The 20877-nt window shown below is 40.6% G+C and overlaps 1 non-coding gene across 1 annotated transcript; it reads right to left on the bottom strand.

The window, feature by feature from the left end:
* Positions 1-9730: 9730 nt before the first annotated feature.
* LOC145626080 (small nucleolar RNA R71) lies at positions 9731-9837 on the bottom strand. Its single transcript, XR_014110948.1, has one exon. It is a non-coding gene; the product is annotated as a small nucleolar RNA R71 (small nucleolar RNA).
* Between the last annotated feature and the right edge of the window lie 11040 nt (positions 9838-20877).

Raw genomic sequence — 20877 nt, forward strand, 5'->3', positions numbered from 1 at the left:
GGTTTAGAAGTAGGGTTCAAGGGAATGGTATGTTCCGCCATTTCGCTATCTATTCTGGGCATGTCCTTGTATGACCAAGCAAACACGTCTTCGAATTCTTTAAGCGTCGATATGAGGATCAATCGCTCTTCCGGATTTAGAGTTAAGCCAATTTTGACTTCTTTTTAGTTCCTATATTGACTGTTTTAGTTTCTTCAATTGTAGGGTTCTTTTGTTCTCGTTCATTTATTAGTTCAAGTTCAACCAATTTCTTAATATTATCATCTTCGTTGGATTGATTGTTATAGCATTCAAAAGATTCAAGAGAAGGCATATACTCGGAAATAGAGCTCTTATTATTGAAATAAAAAGAAATTACATCAAGAGAAGAATCCTTTTGGGGATCTTCGTCCCTAGAACTAGAAAATAAAGACCCAGTAATGGCCACAAGGCCTAAATTTTCAGTTTCCTTAAATTCTAAAGTGGACTCGTCATCAGATTCTTCAAACATCTTCCCTTCGCTAGTGATGATTTCCAACTTATCACCTTCATGATTGGTCCATTTGAAAGATTTCTCCATCCATGCTCGAAGGTCTCATTAGAAAGGGTGATCAACGAGGTTGGGTCAAAAGCTTCATCTTGGATGGTGTAGGGAATATTTCAAGCGTTAATCCCTTAGCTTGAACCCCACTGTGATCATACACTAAAGTACGGTGACGTCCAAAGGGAAAGAAGATAGAGCAAAAGAGTCGTCAACAAGTTTTTTAGGAACTTGTAAACCGTTCACGAGGTGAAGGTTACACCCCTTAACGATCCAAGAGATCGTCAACTCCATATGGTCTTGAACCAAATAGGGTTCGGGGATGAAGGTACAAATCCAACCTCAAAGAGATTGAACCTGCCCTAATAATAGGCCTCTACTTTATTCTGATCGTATTCATGTGCGCTTTGTGACTAACATGCAATCAATAGGTTTACCCTAAACCTGTTTATCTATGTTGGTTGAATATTAATGCACAAATAAATCTATTATTGGCGATCACTTGAATTATAATCATTATTAACCCTAACAAGATTATTAATTATCTTATTAAGCGTGTTTACAAGTACAAATTCCCTTTAAACATGCATAAAAGGTGTGATCAAGCAATAACAATAAAGATAATATATCAAGCAACATAATAAATAATCATCAAAATAATAATAATAATAATAATAATAATAATAATAATAATAATAATAATAATAATAATAATAATAATAATAATAATAATAATAATAATAATAATAATAATAATAATAATAATAATAATAAGAATAATAATAATAATAATAATAATAATAATAATAATAATAATAATAATATAATCATGTTCATATTAAAAATAAAGCATAACAATAGCAAGATCCTAGGCATAACAAGATTAATAACAAACCCTAGCATGTCACTAAGCAATAAAAATCTTAGCTTTAATCCTAACATGATACTAACAATCATAAATATTAGGAATAATATAGGAAACATCATAATAATCATACTTGATATTAAAGTTACCCTAGACATGATACTAGGAATCAAAATAACAATCTAAGCATGATTTCTACATATTACATCAATAAAAACCATTAAAGCACTTACTTGGATGCCTCGTACCTCTTTTTAATAACAAAATACACACGTTAGTAACTTCAAGGAAAATAATAAACAACAATTAAATTATATAATTAAAAGAGGTTTGGGACCAAACCCTTAGAAATTAAACCTTTCACGTCTAGGGCGAAGGCGACTTCGAATATGGCTAGGTGTATCTAAATCTAATGAATGCGGAATTTTTATATTTGTGAAAAGCTAGTTTAGAAAAGAGAGAGAGAAAGAGAGTAATTAAGAAAACCTTGATGAGAGTTGGTGAATCAAAACACAGTTTTTAGAAGACTATTTATAAAGAAAATCAACCAAAAAGATAAAATATCAAAACTGAGTTCTGACGCGTAAAACCAAGGTTAGCGCCAGACGCTGACATTAGCGCCAGGCGCCAAGCTTAGCGTCAGGCGCTAATGCTGGCGTTTGGCGCTGACTAAGAAATTGACGCGTTTTCTAGAATCAGATAGAAATTGACCGTACGGGAGGATAAAATCGTATTTTCCTAAAAAACGTTGTTTTATTCTGATTAAAACTCTAAAAGTCAACAAAAGTCAATTTATCAAATTGAATTAGGAATGAAAAGAACCTTCTAGAAGAATCTAGAAGACAAAAACCATTCCTAATTGCATTAGGAATGATAAACCTATATTAGGCCCTCCTCTAGATCATTGGGCCGCATATAAGGCTCAAACCAGGTCTAGTTCAGTAAATTGGCCATAACTTCCTCAATATTCATCGGAATTGGGCTTATAATATATCGTCGGAAAGGTCTTTTCAAGCCCTATCCAACTACACCACTATTGGACCCATATCATGGACCAACCAAACTGGATTGGCTGTTTTTCTTAAAATAGGATTTCAAAAACAGAGAGAAGAAAAAAGAAATTAAAACTATCCGCAACACTAAACTTTCCACACTTTCACTTCATTCGATTATGATTCAATGTGAAAGGTACTCATCAACGGGTTTGATTTTGGGGAGACACAAATGGGTGTCTACAGAAGCCCCCACTTTGACTGAGTTTGGAGAAACGCAAGTTTCGAAAACAAAAGTCAAAGTATCGATAGGGACGGAGAATGATTCAGAATGTTCTGCAATCCTAAATCACTCTTGTAACGCCGATACCTGCAAACTAGCGTTAGTTCAAACAGATAAAAGAGTTAAGAAACGTGTATCTTGCACCGTCGAGCACACGTCTCTTAAGGTAACCGATGTGTTGCATTTTGCTGTTTTGATGTTCACTTGTCTCTGAACAATAGAGATTTTTTGGATATGTTAACGTGTCTCTGAAAAAAGAGCTTTTTTGGAGATTGTTCACTCGTCTCTGAACCAAGAGCTTCTTAATGATATGCCCACGCGTCTCTGAGCAAAAGAGCTTTGAAAGAAATGTCCACGCGTCTCTGAACAAAAGAGCTTGAAATGATATGCCCACACGTCTCTGGAGTAAAAGAGCTTGATAATAGGATGCCCACGCGTCTCTGAGCAAAAGAGCTTTGATGATATGTCCACGCGTCTCTGAACAAAAGAGCTTGAATGCTTGAATATCTGTTGCGATAATATTCCGAAGAAAAATTTCCGAAGACCAACGCTTGTCGATCTCTAAAGCTCGCTTGAACTTTGCTTCCGCTATGCCAGTATGTCGGCGGTTTGCTGCTTGTGAACCATTATGTCGGTGCCTCTGCTTTTTATGAACCATTATGTCGGTGTCTCTGCTGTTTATGAACCAGTACATCGGTGTCTCTGCGATGAGCCAATATTTTAGGCGCTTTAAGCTAAGTGAGACGGTCTTTCGTCAGGTCGATCACTTATTACGATTGTTATCAAGCTGACTACTTGATCATGTCAAATTGCTTATAGGGGCTAACTGGCGTACCAAGGAACCCGAAATTGCTGAAAGAGGTTGAAATAACTGCTCTGAGTGGTTGAGCGTTCTGTCGCTGGTGAAATATCACTGGCGCCAAGAATTGGCTCTGTCGCCAGACGCTAGGATCTAGCGCCAGGCGCTAAAAACTGTTGCCAGACGCTAGATGTTTTCGTATAGCGCTGGAGTAGGGTCTTCCCTATTCTGCTTTTGCTGCCACTGGAATGCACCTGTATTTATCTTTGACTATAGGACTTTGCTAATCTCTTTAATTATTTTAGGGTTGACCTAAGGTTTAATGTCGCTTGACTCATTGATTTGACATGACTCAAGATATAAACTTGACTCGCTGTGATTGACTCGAGGATGACTCGACTCAAAGTGTTTGACACATGTGTTAGACTCAAATCAAGGTTATATGACACGACATGACTCAATGTGTACATGACTTGTGTGTGCATTGTAATGTGATCGTGCGACTCGAAAATGCAAAAAAGAAAAAATTTTCCGTCATTTTTGTGGAGGGTACCGACTTTCTCCCTTAAAAGAAAGACGCATAAAAGAAAGAAGCGAAGTTTTTAAAGGTTCATGTTGAATGAGCTTAATAAAATGTTGTTTCTCACGGTACAAGGATTGTAACATCTTAGACTATCCTAGTTAACTCGATAATGAAAGTATTTAGGTACTTAGGCACGGAGGCTAAGCACTTCATACTTCGTGATGCAATGACAATTATGATTGATGAGTGATGTTGATATGACAAGGCATGCTTCAGCGTTGTGTTAAGATTCCATGGCAAAGGGTTCCTAAGGGAAGTATATTTGGTCATGTATGTGTGATGCGTGTGATAGTGACACTAAAGTTAGGCCGCAAGTAAACATGGGCAACGTGTCGTGCCGTGCCGCCGCGGGCCGTGCCTGGCCGTGCCGCGGGCTGTGCCTGGCCATGCCGCGGTGGGGGCCGTGTCGTGCCGGCTCCGCGGCGGGCAGTGCGGGCCGGCTCCGCGGCGGGCAGTGCCAGGCGCCAAGCTTAGCGTCAGGCGCTAATGCTGGAGTTTGGTGCTGACTAAGAAATTGACGCGTTTTCAAGAATCAGATAGAAATTGACCTTACGGGAGGATAAATCGTATTTTCCTTAAAAACGTTGTTTTATTCTGATTAAAACTCTAAAAGTCAACAAAAGTCAATTTATCAATGCTAATTGAATTAGGAATGAAAAGAACCTTCTAGAAGAATCTAGAAGACAAAAACCATTCATAATTGCATTAGGAATGATAAACCTATATTAGGCCCTCCTCTAGATCATTGGGCCGCATATAAGGCTCAAACCAGGTCCAGTTCAGTAAATTGGCCATAACTTCCTCAATATTCATCGGAATTGGGCTTATAATATATCGTAGGAAAGGTCTTTTCAAGCCCTATCCAACTACACCACTATTTTACCCATATCATGGACCAACCAAACTGGGTTGATTGTTTTTCTTAAAATAGGTTTTCAAAAACAGAGTGAAGAAAAAAGAAATTAAAACTATCCGCAACACTAAACTTTCCACACTTTCACTTCATTCGATTATGATTCAACGTGAAAGGTACTCATCACCGGGTTTGATTTTGGGGAGACACAAATGGGTGTCTACAGATGGCGTTCTTATTAGTAATTGTAGCAACATGATTTTGCTCTAGTCCAAATAGCAAGTTGAATGCTTGCCTATCATAGCACCCTAGAGTTGGGTGTTTTGATTGAATGATTTCAAAATCGTCATTCAAGAAGTAGCAAAAGTGGAATATCTCGAATCTAGCTTCTTGATACCTTCTCAAACTAGTGGTTCTGAAAAGTCATGGCATGGGTAATCCTCTCCCTCCTTAATGAATTATCCATTAAGGGTTTGTTTGTAGGATGGGAGTAAAGTGATTATTCCTTTCTTATTGTTGTCTCTATGTGCTTTGATTTTAGCATTGTGAGATCCTAGTTCTTCTTTGGTTGGTTATCCCAATCCAAAGGAGAAGCTTTTCTTTGGGATAGGAAGTAAGAGAGATTTCTTCAATCCGATTCCCAAAGGCATCCCCGGAAAGTAACTACTCTTGAATAAGATGTTGTTTACTATTGGGGTGGAGTATGGATCAAGCTTAAATGGTTCTTCAAGGCTCTCCTCCATTTCTAGTGTGCAAATTTCCTCCGCGGAAAATCCCCACATGTCCTCTTCATTATTATCATGGTTTATTTCTAAAAGTGATTGATCGTTTATTGCTATTTTGAGAGGCGAAGCATGTATGGTCATAGGAAGACCTTGATAGTTGAACCTAACCAATTGATGAAGTGAGGATGGTATTACACCAAGCTTATGTATCCAAGGACGTCTAAGAAGAAGATTGAATGTAGGTTTAATATCCATGACATGAAATTTAACTATCTTTTGAATTGGGCCTGTGGTAATTGGTAGCTTAACAGTTCCATACACTGATCTCCTCGAGTTGTCATAAGCCCTAATGCTTTGTGTTGTTGATTGAAAGTCTTTTTTTGAATTAAGGCCTTAATATTTTTCAGTTTGTAATGGGCACACATTTACGGCTGACCTATTGTCCACCAAAGTAAGAAGGATGTTGTATCCCTTGCACCCTACAGTTAAGTATAATGCATTATTGTGGGTATTGTCTTTTGAAGGAAAATCATCACTAGTAAAAATGATTGATTTGTTGGATTTCTCGCTAGTAAGCAAGCTAACGAGATCCTGGGGTGTTATGTCTGTCCTTAAAGACAAAGCCGTTAGAGCGTTCATAAGAGAACTCCTATGTTCTTTAGAAGTACTTAGGAGTTCCCAAATGCTAACATTCGCCTTGGATTGGCAAAGTTGTTTGACCAATGGATCTTCCACCTCAAGGGGAGGTGTTATTAAATTTTAAGCTTGACATTGAGTTTGATTTTGAGTGGTCGAAGATCCATTTGTTGATTCTTGATAAACTCCCCCCAGAATGAGTTAGATGATCTATCTCATTTGGGTTAGTTGTAGGATTCGTGAACTAACTTTCTTCTAGAGGCTTTGAATATGCCTCCGTTTCTAGATGTTCCATGAGTTATGCTTGATGCCATTGTTCATCCAAGGAGAGATTTGATAAATCTTGCGATTTCCCCAAGAAATGATCCCAATACAGCGCTCCATTTGTCTCATTTTGTAGACAAGGTAAAGGTGGGACGATGGCGTACTTAGAGACGTATAAGTCTTGGAAGTCGTCATCCCATAATCTACACACTTCGATATTTGCCCCTACAAGTGTTGTGGCTAGAGGTTTCCCTACAGGTGTGATATAGTCCAAAGGATTGAACGTATCACTTCCTATATGTTCCTCATCAATATGAAATACCCCTAATGGGAATACATTATTATTGGGTTTAGGCGTGGGAATTCTCCCATCATCTACTAAATCTTGTACTTTGTGCTTTAGGACATAACAACATTTGTTATCATGCCCAACAACTCTATTATAAGTACAGTAAGTATTGCTATCCTAATGGGCATATCTTTTTTCTGGTGGAGTGGGTGGCATTGGCCCTGTTGGTGTAAGTAAACCTTTTTCGTTTTATTTTTCTAACAACTCTTTGTAACTCACAGGGAATTGTGTGAATTGTTTTGGGTGTTTTGTCCCTCGGGAGAGTTACGTCACAAAGATTGGTCCGACTGAGCTATACCTACAAAAAAACAGAGACTCCGAGTGGTGGGAGCTCCGCCTCCGAAGATCAAGTTAGTAACTTGAAAGAGAATAAAGAGTGCGGAAATTTAGGTGGGGATCTACTTGGATTTCAAGCTCAGGTGTTTCTCTGATGAGAGAGAAAGTAGGTGTAATAAATGATTGAATGTGTGCCCAAAATGGGGAAATATCTCCCTATTTATAGAGTCGTTGGTAGGTGTGCCCCTATCTAGGTCACTTGACCTAGATTTTAGTGGGCTGCGCTGTATTACGGCGTTTTTTTGGGATTTGGGCCCTTGAAGGCCGCCATTTCAGAATCTATCTGAAGGAGCCACGTGTCAGAGGGCTAGGGGGCCACTTGGGTCAGCCTGGTCTTGACACGTGGCCTTCTCTTATTGGGACACCTGTCTAGGGTAATTTTTACCCTAAACATTTGCCCCTTAAAGGGGTCACGTGGATGTCATGTGGGGCCTGTGACATGATATGTCCAATTTATATAGTGTTTTACCCTCGTCCCATGGTCATAATTAGTAGTGTTTTTGTCTCTTTAGGGCCACTTTTATTACTAATTTGTGTTTTCAAGTGTTTTTGTAGTTTTGCTTGAGTTTTGTAGGAAATTGCACACTTGGAGCGTTTTCCGGGGTTTTCACGAAGCAACTACGAGCGTTAGGAGGACACGACCATCCTTGAAGCCCAGGACCGGTGAGAGCCGGTGATTAAGGGCTCGGTATGTGATACCGGGGAAATTGGATCAAGTAATCAAGACCCGATGAGGAAATCCGGATTGGGCCGAGGAATCGAGCCCAATCGAAATCCAAGCCTTGTAGGAGAAGCCGGGCCCGATCGGGCAAGCATACGCCCGATCGGGCGGGCGCGCGCAAAGCAGCATCAACGAAGAAGCCGCGCCCGATCGGGTGAGCGTAGGCTCGATCGGGCGCAGCACACCAGCAAGGGCATAGTAAAAAAGGCGGGTGTTTTTCTAAGGACCTGATTAGTTTTGTTTAAGGATTTGTTTTAGGGATGTTTAAGTACGAATTTTGTATGGAATTTTTGATTACCTTCTCTTTTAGATTTTCTCTCTCTACTTAGAATATTCTCTCTCTCTTAAACTCTCTCTCAACTTTGTTCTTAATTACATTCATTAATCCAGATTTCTTTTGGTAACAATTTCTTCTCTTTTAATTTCAGTTATTTTATTTAATTCTTTCATTATGTCTTGCTTTATTGATTTGATTAGTTTAGATTTAATTATGCTTGAGTAGTTTTATTTCTAGGGTTTATGGGGATCTAATAAATAATATGAAGGGGTAAATTTGTGATTGTTGATTATCAATGCTTGGTTAATTTCCTATTGATTGATTTAATGCTATGCAATTAGGTTTGGCCAGATTTAATTGTATGAGTTTAGCAATATTAATTCGAGATTTGACAGATGAGAATTGATGTTTAGGCTTAGTTTCAATAGGCGGACTAATTTATAAATGGTTAAGTTGAGATTCTACAGATGAGATTTAATACCGGTAAATTAACTCTGTGATTATAATACGTAGCGAAAGCCCTTTATAATCTGATTAATCAATGCTTGATGATTGTTTATTATGATTTTCCCTGGAATATTGTTTATTAGTGAACCTATGCCCTAGGCCTTTTAATATTTAATTTCTCCCTACTTTATTTTCTCTGATCATATTCTTCGTAGTATAGCCTTTAATTACAACAACATTGGTTACCTTGATAATTTGGATCATAATAATTAATTAGGAGTAGAAAGACTTGTTTCCCTGTGGATTCGACCCTACTTCCCTATCTACATTAGTTAGAGGAATTAGGTACTAATTTTGATTAGGGGATACGACTTTACCCTGTCAAAATTTGGCGCCGTTGCCGGGGAAACGGTTTTATTTTTATTTTCTGATTAATTTTTGTAGTCTAGATTATCCCCTTTTGTCTCAGAGAACGTTAGTTCTATGAGGCAATTATCATATTTGTCTTTTAGTTCCTTGTTTATGCCCAGGTGTTCCAGATCAGGTTACATCCCATTCGATCCTGAGATCGAGCGCTCGTTTCATAGGCAAAGGAAAATATATAGACAAATTCTGGCGGGTTCTGAGGAGGACAATAGTCAAAGAAACTCTCCCTCTGATTCTAGTGACGCAGAAATTCCTTCAGATTCAGAATCAGAGATGACGACCCAAAAGAAACTCAATGATTACTCGCAGCCAAAGCTCACAGATTTCCCGCACCTTACTCCCACTCCGGCTCTAGATGGAGTTCAATTTGAGATCAAGCCCCAATTTATCACTATGATAGAGAGGAAGCAATTCAGTGGAGCTACGGGTGAAGATCCTAATCTTCACATTGCAAATTTCTGCCAGTATTGTAACACCATTAGACAAGCCGGGGTCACGTAGGACCAAATTAGGGAGATTCTTTTTCCCTTTTCATTATGTGGCAAAGCTAAATTATGGTTTAATGGTTTGAATAGAACTGCACTTGGTATTACTGACTGGGAAACTCTTGCTTTGAATTTCTATAATAAATATTATCCTGCAGAGAGAACAGCGGTACTAAGGAGTGATATTCAGAACTTCGCTCAAGAGGCCGACGAAACGCTAGATGAGGCTTGGGAGAGGTTCAAGGATCTACAGAGAGAATGCCCCCACCACAATCTAGCACAATGGCAACTGATCCAAGCTTTCTACAATGGACTTGGAAATTCTTCTAGATCAGTTCTAGATTCTGCAGCCAGTGGGAGATTCATGAATTTAAATGTGGACGATGCAGGATAGGTTATCGAAGACATGTCAATACATAATTCCCAATACAGGAATCCGAGAGGGTTTGCAAATAAAGGAAAACATAATGTCGATTCCGTATCCTTTTTGCAAGCTCAATTAACGTCTATTTGTCAAAAATTAGATAATCTTACTACTACTCCTAACTCTGTAGCTAATGTTTCTGCTGTTGCTAACAATGAAGCTTTTTGTGAAAATTGTGGAATTGTAGGGCATTGGGAGCAAGATTGTAGGAGTTCCATGGAACAAGTTAATGCCTTTCAAACCTATAGGCAGAATAACCCATATTCCAACTCTTATAATGCCGGTTACTGGAATCATCCATATCTTTCGTACCAGAGTACCAATGTACAAAACCCTCCACCTCAACAACAACCACAACAGCAACCTCCACCACAGCAAAAATATTACCATCCAAATTCTGGCCAGAAAAGCCAAGCATCACCCTCATCATCTTCTGACCCTGCCATGACAGAAATTAGAGCAATTCTTACTAATATGCAAAAGCATATGGAGACTAGGGATGCGCAAATTGATTCTATTTTAGCCCACAATAAAATCATGGATAATCAAATTGCACAACTTTCATCTACCCTACAATCCCGTCAGCAGGGAGCTCTACCATCACAACCTATCCATCCTACAGATCATTCCAATGCAATCTTTCTAAGGAGTGGTTCACATTATGATGGACCACCTATGCCAAAGGAAGATGGACTAGTTCCTGATCTAGATTCCTCTATACCAAACGCTAATCCTTCTAACCCTGTAGGGCTACAAACAGATACTAACTCTTCTAATGTTTCTATGTAGGGTAAATCTCGGGATAAGGGAGGAGATGTGCAGAGCCCGGTTATCAAACTACCATTCCTTAATAGACAATTGAAGAGTAAGTTTGATAAACAATTTGGTAAGTTCTTAGAGGTTGTGAAAAACCTGCAGGTAACAGTTCCTTTCGTTGATTTAATCACTCAGGTTCCTGCATATGTTTAATTTATGAAAGACATTCTGACTAGGAAAAGGGCCTTTAATGAAGTAGAAACTGTAGCTTTCACAGAGGAGTTTAGTGCTCTATTGCAAAATAAATCCCCTCCTAAATTAAAGGATCCCGGTAGTTTTTCAATCCCTTTTCATATACGGAATGTTTATATTGATAAAGCTTTGTGTGATTTGGGTGCCAGTGTCAGTGTTGTGCCATCATCTGTCTATGCTAAACTTAATATGGGAGAATTAAAAGTTACTAATATAACTTTGCAAATGGCAGATCGTTCTGTAAAATACCCCTAGGTATTTTAGAGGATGTCCCTGTCAGAGTTGGTAAATTTTTTATTCCTGTTGATTTTGCTGTTTTAGACATGACAGAGGATACACAAATACCCATTATATTAGGTAGGCCTTTTCTCCATACTGCAGGAGCCATTATTGATGTGAAAAATGGCAAACTAACCCTTTATGTTGGTGATGATAATGTTACTTTTAATCTAGGGAAAGTTTTGAAAGGGCCTATGCTAGAGGAAAATTGTTGTTATATTGATATAATTGATATAGTGGACGCTCTTTGTGATGATAGCTTGCCACAAGTTCTCGCAAGGGATCCCCTGGAGGACATTCTTTGTGGGAATTTATCTACAGACAATGCAAGCGTTTGGGGTAATGAGGTACAAGATATTGAAAGAGCTCTTTCCTTAAAAGAGTTAGGCCCCAAGGAAATAATGAAGGTAGTAAATTTAGTTCAGGATTCGAAACCTGCAGATGTCAAGAAACCTGAACTAAAACCTCTCCCTTCTCATTTAAAATATATTTTTCTGGATGAACAGGAACTATACCCCGTGATCATCAGTACTGCACTTAATGACCTACAAACTTCCCAACTTCTAGGGGTTCTTCAAACCCATAAGAAAGCTATTGGGTACAGTATTGATGATCTCAAGGGTATTAGCCCTGATTTTTGTATGCACAGGATACATCTAGAGGATAACTATAAGCCCTGCATTCAACCCCAAAGAAGATTGAATCCTAACATGCAGGAAGTAGTCAAGAAAGAGGTTATGAAATTACTTGATGCAGGTATTATCTATCCTATTTCTGACTCCAAGTGGGTAAGTCCTGTGCAGGTAGTGCCTAAAAAAGGTAGGATGACTGTGATAACTAATGAAAAAAAATGAATTAATTCCCACTAGAACTGTAACAGGGTGGCGTATGTGTATTGATTATCGTAGACTGAATATCGCCACTAAAAAGGACCACTTCCCTTTATAGATCAAATGCTTGAGAGGTTAGCTAACCATAAGTTTTTTTGCTATTTGGATGGGTATTCGGGATTTTTCCAAATTCCGATTCACCCTGAAGATCAGGAAAAGACAACCTTTACATGCCCTTATGGCACTTTTGCATATCGTAGAATGCCTTTCGGTTTATGTAATGCTCCCGCTACCTTTCAACGTTGTATGATGAGCATCTTTTCTGATTTCATAGAGTCTATTATGGAAGTCTTTATGGATGATTTAGCGTGTATGGTTCTTCATTTGATTCATGTCTAATTAATCTCGCTAAAATTTTAAAACGATGTGAAGAATGCAACTTAGTTCTAAACTGGGAGAAATGTCACTTTATTGTGACAGAGGGAGTAGTTCTAGGTCACATTGTATCTGATAAGGGCATACAAGTAGACAAAGCTAAGATTTTAGTGATTGAGCAATTACCTCCCCTAGTTAATGTTAAGGGAGTTAGAAGTTTCTTGGGTCATGCGGGGTTTTATCGTCGCTTTATCAAAGATTTTTCTAAAATTGCTAAACCACTGACTCAGCTTTTGCTCAAGGATGCTCCTTTTATTTTTACTGACGAGTGTCTTGAGGCTTTCAACAGGATTAAGAAGGCTTTGATATCGGCACCCATCATATGTGCTCCCGATTGGAATCTTCCTTTCGAGATTATGTGTGATGCAAGTGATTTTGCACTAGGAGCCGTACTCGGACAAAGAAAGAACAAGCTTTTGCATGCTATTTATTATGCAAGCAAAACTTTGGATGAAGCCCAAGTCAACTATGCCACTACGGAGAAGGAGTTTCTTGCTGTTATATATGCTTTAGAAAAATTTAGATCATATCTTGTTGGTTCTAAAGTCATTGTTTTTACTGACCATGCAGCGTTGAAGTACTTGATAGCTAAGGCGGAATCAAAGCCAAGGCTACTCCGATGGGTTCTTTTGTTCCAAGATTTCAACATCGAAATAAAAGATAAAAAGGGAGCAGAGAACGTAGTGGCAGACCACTTGTCACGTATCAGGTATGATGAGGGTAAGGATTCTCTTCCTATAGATGATTCTTTCCCTGATGACAACCTATATGCAGTTGTAGAGCAACACCCATGGTATGCCGATTTTGCTAATTATTTAGTGGGTGGTACTCTACCTCATGACTTGTCCTACCAACAAAAAAAGAAATTCCTTTCTGATGTTAAGCATTATTTTTGGGATGATCCTTTTTTGTTTCGTGAGTGTGCAGATGGATTATTTCGCAAGTGTGTTCCCGAATGGGAAGTCCACGGTGTGCTTACTAGTTGCCACACCTCACCATATGGAGGACATCATGGCCCCACTAAAACGGTGGCCAAGATTAATGAGTCGGGTTTTTATTGGCCTACAATGTTTAAGGATGCTAACACTTTTGTGCAGGCTTGTGACTCTTGCCAGAGGACTGGCAACATCTCACGGCGGCATGAGATGCCTCAAACCGGAATTCTAGAAGTTGAAATTTTTGATGTTTGGGGTCTTGATTACATGGGACCGTTCCCTTCTTCAAAAGGGAACCGCTATATACTTGTCGCCGTCGACTATGTATCCAAGTGGGTTGAGGCCATCGCTACTCCTACTAATGATGCCAAGGTGGTCCATAGACTTTTCAAGAAAACCATATTTCCAAGATTTGGCGTGCCTAGAGCGATAATCAGTGACGGAGGATCTCATTTTCATGAGTGGAAGTTAGACACCCTCCTCAAAAAGTATGGTGTCTACCATAGGACAGGTTTAGCCTACCACCCCTAAACTAGTGGCCAAGTTGAAGTTTCTAACTATGAGATCACGGCCATCCTAGAGAAGGTGGTAGCAAAGTCAAGGAAAGATTGGAGCGATAAATTGGATGACACCCTTTGGCGTACAGAACTGCATTCAAGACCCCTATAGGTACTACTCCATATAGACTCGTGTACGGTAAAACATGTCATCTCCCGGTCGAATTAGAATATAAGGCATATTGGGCTATTAAGGAGCTCAATTTGGATGCCAAACTAGCGAGAGAAAAGAGGATACTTCAACTTAACCAACTCGATGAGTTTAGCTTGACGGCCTATGATAATGCTCGTGTCTACAAGGAGAAGACAAAGAGGTGGCACGACAAGATGATCCTTCCGAGAGAATTCAAAGAGGGTGATAAAGTGTTGTTGTTCAACTCTCGACTTAAACTATTCCCAGGAAAGTTGAGGTCAAGGTGGTCGGGTCCTTTTATTGTAAAAAGGGCCGATAAATTCGGTTCTGTGGAGGTTTTCGATGAACATGGTAACGAGTTCAAGGTCAATGGCCAAGGCTCAAGCTATATCATGAGGGGGCTACGATTGGTGCAGTTTAATTACTTCACCTAAGCGGTTCCGATTCACTTTGAGCTTCAATGTGGTAAGAGGGTCGCGCGGGACGTAGATAAACCAGCGCTTTGCGGGAGGCAACCCGTATTTCTTGCTTTCTAGACTAATTTTTTTCCTTATATTTATTTTTTATTTATTTTTATTTTTTTTAGAGAGGTGAGGAGAGTGAAATTTTACCTTTCATGAGTGTTTTGTACAGGTTTTAGATCACAAAGTACGGAGATTTCAAGAGAAAAAGGCGAAGAAAAAAGAAGCTGCAGATTGGGTACGGGCCCGATCGGGCGCGCACCTAAGGGTCAGAATTGAGCATCATTCGCCCGATCGGGCAAGGAGTCCCAATCAGGCGCGAAATATGGATTTTATCGGAGCATATAATCGCCCAATCGGGCGCGCAAATGAGGAAGAAAATCAAGGGAATCTTCGCCTGATCGGGCGAGGCCACCCGATCGGGCGGAAATTTGGAGAAATCGAGTGCCACAAAAAGAAATATCGGGCGAGCAATCTGGCGATTTTGAGGTTCGTGTTCGCGCCCGATCGGGCGCACACTTCACATTCCAGAAACACTTATATTCGCCCAATTGGGCGAGGCTTGCCCGATCGGGTGCGCCTAAAATCCGGAGGATTAATTCCTCCTTCTCCCCCTTACTTTTCCTTTTCTTTCTTACTTCTTCTTCTTTATTCACACTTTCTCTCTCTAAAACCTCCATTTTCAAACCTTCAACCTCACATTCTTTCCAAGATCTTATCAAATTCTTCAATCAAAACCTTAAAATTTTTACATATTCTTAATCCTCACACCTTCCTCTACATTTTCCACCCACTTTCTCCCACTTTCTCTCATAATTTCTTAAAACCCTTAGAGAGAGAAAGCTTCAATACCCAAATTTCTATCTACAAATGGCTTCCAAACGTTCTAGACAACAAAGGGGTGAAAGTTCGAGGCAATAACAACAAATGGTCGACCCGGAGCTTCAAATACCGGGATGGGAGGAGGTTGTTATCACCTCGACGTAACAACGGGCAAGGATGCTCAATCTCATCGAGAGGCAGGTAATCTCTACCCGTTTTGTTCATCATCCTACATTATCTAGATTAGGTCTTAATAAATATGTAGAGAAATTATTTAAGGGTATAGGCATGAGTGGCTTCTTCCAAATGCATCATGATACTTATGATTACTTGACATTAGAATTTATTTCTAGTTTTAATGTTATTAAAATGATGCTTTGATCACTCATGTACAATTCCGATTACTAAACAACGATGTGCGATTAACTCTAAAAGAATTTGGGAAGTTGTTTGAGCTTAAATCGGAAAAACCTATCGAACCCTCCCAAGACCACATTACCGGGGAGGGTTTGATTAACCTCCAACACGCCAAAGGGACGTGGATTCAACATCCCATCCCAAAGTTTTGGCAAAGGTTTGTCGGCCTCATAATTTTTGGGAGGCATGAACCGACAATCGTGAGGAGGGATGAACTAGAATTGTTGGCATCCTATATGATCCCTAATGCTAAGAAATTAAACATACCCCATAGGATTGCCAACCACTTTCAAAGGGCGGCTAATGCGGCCGAAACAGGTAGGTCTAGGGCGCCTATCTATTTTGGGGGGTTGGTGACCCATATTGCTATTAAACACCTAGGATGGAACCCAAATGGGCATAGGAAAGTAGTGGGTTCAACCCTCATGGACCTAGCTTACTTAGGGAGCCTAAACTGGGTGCAACCCATGGGCGGTGAGACTTGGTGAATAGTCCACCAGGAATCGGGTAGGAGAGACCAAGCTTTTACCCTACCCAACCCTGCCTTGACCAAATTTGAGAAGGGGAAGCCTTCTTACACATTCGAGATAAACGGTCAAGGCGAGGTTCAAGAACCTCACCTTTCACCACAACCCCACCATTCCCCCCAACACCATTCACCACACTACACCCAACCACCACCCTAACCCTTTACCTATGGCATGCCCACCTCCTCTGTCGATTATAACATCGACCCCAATGCCCCTTTTGACTTTTCGGCTTTTCGGAGCCAACTAGACCGTATAGAGATGGGGCAAGGGAGAGTAGAGGGCATGGTGAAAAACCTAGATTCTAGGTTAAGCACTTTGGATAGTCAGGTGGGTCATATAGAGAGGAACTCGGGAGGGGTTTATATCCGATGTACGATGATTATGCACGCCGAGGGGCTATTCCCCTCAAGGCATTCCCGATTGGTTCCAATACCCCAAGGAGGGTATTCCACCCCCGGAGCATTTAATACTTATGTGGAGTACTCTTCAGTCCAAGGATATGGGGGTAATGCTCCTTTTGGGGGTATGGGGGGAAATGTGAACCATAACTACTTTGCAGGTGGTTCGGGTTATGATGGTGCTGGAACGAGCCAGGGTGGTGCCGGCTCGAGCTATGAGGAGGGTACAAGAGGATGGATGATGATGAGGAGTAGCTTTCTCCTAGCTACCTTTCCAAGTCAATGAGGGCATTGCTTGATTTGGCTTGGGGGGAGATTTTTTGTATATATAGTAACTCTCTTTCTCTTTTCTCTATTTATTGCTTTTCTAGTGTTGTTTTTATTGCTTTCCTTTATGAAAAATACAAAAAAATTTTGAAAAAAGAAAAAAAAATTCAAAAATGCGTTCCAATGAATTGTAAATCATGCTTCCCTGTGTCCCATACTTAGAAAATATTGTTTTGATTCTTGGTATATGATAATGAGCTTTGTGAATTTGTTGATCATGATTTGAAGTTTAATTGTTTGGATTCCTACAGATGCGTCAATTTTGCCAACTATTTATGAATATAGTGCTTGACTAGTTAATTTGGTTAGGAATGTGTGATAGTTCCTGGTATGTCAATGAATTTCAGTACTGGTTTGCAACTATTAGTAATGATTATATAGCTCAATATTATGCACATTGAGGAGGACGAAGGCATTTGTTCTCTTAGGAAGCCTTCAGACGATATTAGATACATTTGTTCCCTTCTTGTTACCCATGTTGTTGCTTGTGCCCTTTTATTGTTTATTTAGCCACATTACAAGCCTATATGAGCCCCATTGGTTACTAGTCCCAAGCTTGGCTTGGGGGAGCTATTAGTTGGTGAGGTGAGAGAGTTGTGGTGCATGTGCATATCATTTGCACAACGTGGGAATAAAAGAAGATTGATTGTTCTTTGATTTTATGATTGGAAAATATTGATGTTTTGTGATTGTTCTGAGGCCGCTGAAAGATCGGGAGCCGAGGGTTCTGGCTCCGATCAAGATAATTTCGCGGCTGACTATCAACAGCCGGTGAAAGTTGCTGACAACCCTGACCCTAAGAAAATTAGGATGCTTTCGGGTGACATAACCCTACTGAAGAGTGGCTTTAGGTCTTTTAAGGAAAAGCACCCCTTTGGAAAGGGGTGATATATTATCGTTTCGCCTGGGGACACAAGGATGGCCTGGGACGACAAAATAGAGAACGCAGACAACTATTTTGTCTGTTACGAGGCGGTAATAGAAGTCTGCCTTCGGTTCGCCCTCCATACTGGGATTAGGAAAATCCTTAAGGGGTATGATCTGGGAGTCTAGCAGCTCACCCCAAACTCGTGGGTGAACATTTTAAGCTATATTGCTGCTTGCGAGCTCCAGAACCTTGCTCCCAGCTTCTCTGCCTTCTCTAATGTGCACTACTTGAGCAAGGCCCCAGGCGGTCATGAGGCATGACACACTCTTACCACCTTGCCCCAGTATTTGATGACATTGGACAAGGTGTCCAAATGGTCTGGGTGGAAGGAAAATTTTTATTTAATCTCCTCACTAACCCTGAGACACAACCGGACATTGCGCCGGTATAATCAGGAACGGGTTCTCCTTGGCAGGAAATGCCCTCTCCCGGCGCTCTCTACTAGGGCCCGGGAGCAAATAATGGAGCCGGGTTTCTTCGAGACCACTACTGAGCCCTTAGGGGATGGGACTCATATCATTGTTCCAAAGAACTAGATCCCCCACCCGGACTATTTCAAAGATGAATGCTTTCTGTCTGCTTGTGGGTTAAGCCCCATGTTTCCCAAGGGTAGATCCACTTGCATCCTGCTTTTCTAATTTTTGTTTTCTCCTTGCAGCCGACGCTTTGAGAATGGTTAACCCGGCTAAGACTCCAGCTAAGTCAGCGGCGCAGCTGCGCAAGCAAAGTGCGCTCTCTAAGAGAGCAGCTGTTGAGGCCAAGAAAGGTGGGGTAAGACCGCCTGACTTTATCTTTTTCTTTAAATTTCTTGCAAAGGTTTTTGCCGGATAATTACATTTGGCTCTTGATTTGCAGGATGCCACTAAACGCGTTCCACGCTCTATCTCCAAGCTTTTCAAAAGGCAAGAGGAGGAGCTGGACAAAACGCCGGCTGCCAAGACCGCCAGTAAGTCCCCTTCTGCCATGAAAATTCTGAGCTGGACATAACTCCTGCTGCCAATCCGGATCGTCCTACGACCGGAGGCAAGTCCCCTTATGCCATGAAAATTCTGAGCGAAAGCTCAGAACACTCGAAGAAGAATGCGCCGGATGCCTCTACGACATCAAAGGGTGGCCAGCCACCTAATGTTGCAGCCGGTGCGGCAACAACTGGGGAGGAGGATACTCCTAAGCCCCATCCGGAGACCCAAGGTAAGAACAAGATTGAAATACCTTGGCCACTTAACTTTGTGAGAGTCAAGACTAAGGTTGACCCTTTAGAGGGTTCATTCAGTAGCCTGCAACGAATGAATGCCAACTACACTGCATCCCTCTCACCAAGTACTTCTTTTGGTGCAGATCTGACATCCGACGAGCCGGATCTTCCCGGGTTTGCCAAGCGGATGGTGAAGACCTTCACCCGGTCGGAGAAGAATTCCATACTTGATATACAAGTGGTGGACTTTGACCGGATAATGGGCCAACTGGCTGAGGTAAAAGATTCTTCAACTCAATTCTGATATTTTTTTCTTCATTTTTTTACCAAGTGTTTCATAATTCGGTTGCCCTTTTCTCAGGTAACGCCGAGGGTGGATGGGCTCCAGGGCCCCTTCAGGAGGAAACAAGAAGAGGTAAATGACCCCAAACGGAGGGCCCTTGAAAACCTCAACTCTGCTGAATATGCTAATTATATGTCTGATTTAGAGATTAAAGCAGTAGAGTTGAAACAGGAGGAGCTGATCCAGAGTTTGACGGGTGCGAACGATGAAGCTACCAGCTGGGCTAATGACCTTGATCAAAAACTGAAGGATGCTAAGGCTGAACTCAAGGCATTAGAAGACGCTAACAAGGAGAACACAAAGCTCCGGGCAGACGTTGCCCGGTTGGGGGTGGAGATGGTCAACCTGCGGAACCAGCAGTCAGATGAGATTGCCAAGGAGCAGACTCGGCTGATGGAGGAGAATGAGCGGGCCAATGCAGCCCGCCTGAAGATAGCCTGGGAGCTCCTCTATCCGGATGTGGACTTTGAATTCTACAAGCTTAGGTATGATTACGCCACTACGGTTTATGATGCCCAAGTTTTGGGAGAGGCAGCTCCGCCTCGCTTCAAAGACTGGGCTGCTGAGCTGGGATATGAAGTCTCAGACAATGAAGGAGAGGCGGCAGAGGACGAGTGTAGGGAATATTTCAAGCATTAATCCTCTAGCTTGAACCCCACTGTTATCATACACAAAAGTACGGTGGCGTCCAAAGGGAAGGAAGCTAAAGCAAAAGAGTCGCCAACAAGTTTTAGGAACTTGTAAACCGTTCACGAGGTGAAGGTTACACCCCTTAACGATCCAGGAGATCGTCAACTCCATAAGGTCTTGAACCAAATAGGGTTCGGGGATGAAGGTACAAATCCAACCTAAAAGAGATTGAACCTTCCCTAATAATAGGCCTTTAATTTATTCAGATCGTATTCATGTGCGCTTTCTGACTAACATGCAATCAATAGGTTTAATCCTAAACCTGTTTATCTATGTTGGTTGAATATTAATGCACAAACAAACTATTATTGGCGATCACTTGAATTATAATCATAATTAACCCTAACAAGATTATTAATTATCTTATTAAGCGTGATTACAAGTACAAAATCCCTTTTAACATGCATAAAAGGCGTGATCAAGCAATAACAATATATATATATATTAAGCAACATATAATAATCATAATTATAATTATAATCATAACAATCATAATTAAAAATAATCATGAATCATGTTAAAGCATAATAATAGCAAGATCCTAGGCATGATACTAACAAGATTAATAACGAACCCTAGCATGTCGCTAAGAAATAAAAATCAA

This window comes from Chenopodium album, chromosome 3 (genome assembly GCF_948465745.1).
Source record: "Chenopodium album chromosome 3, dcCheAlbu1.1, whole genome shotgun sequence".
Taxonomy (NCBI): Eukaryota; Viridiplantae; Streptophyta; class Magnoliopsida; order Caryophyllales; family Amaranthaceae; genus Chenopodium; species Chenopodium album.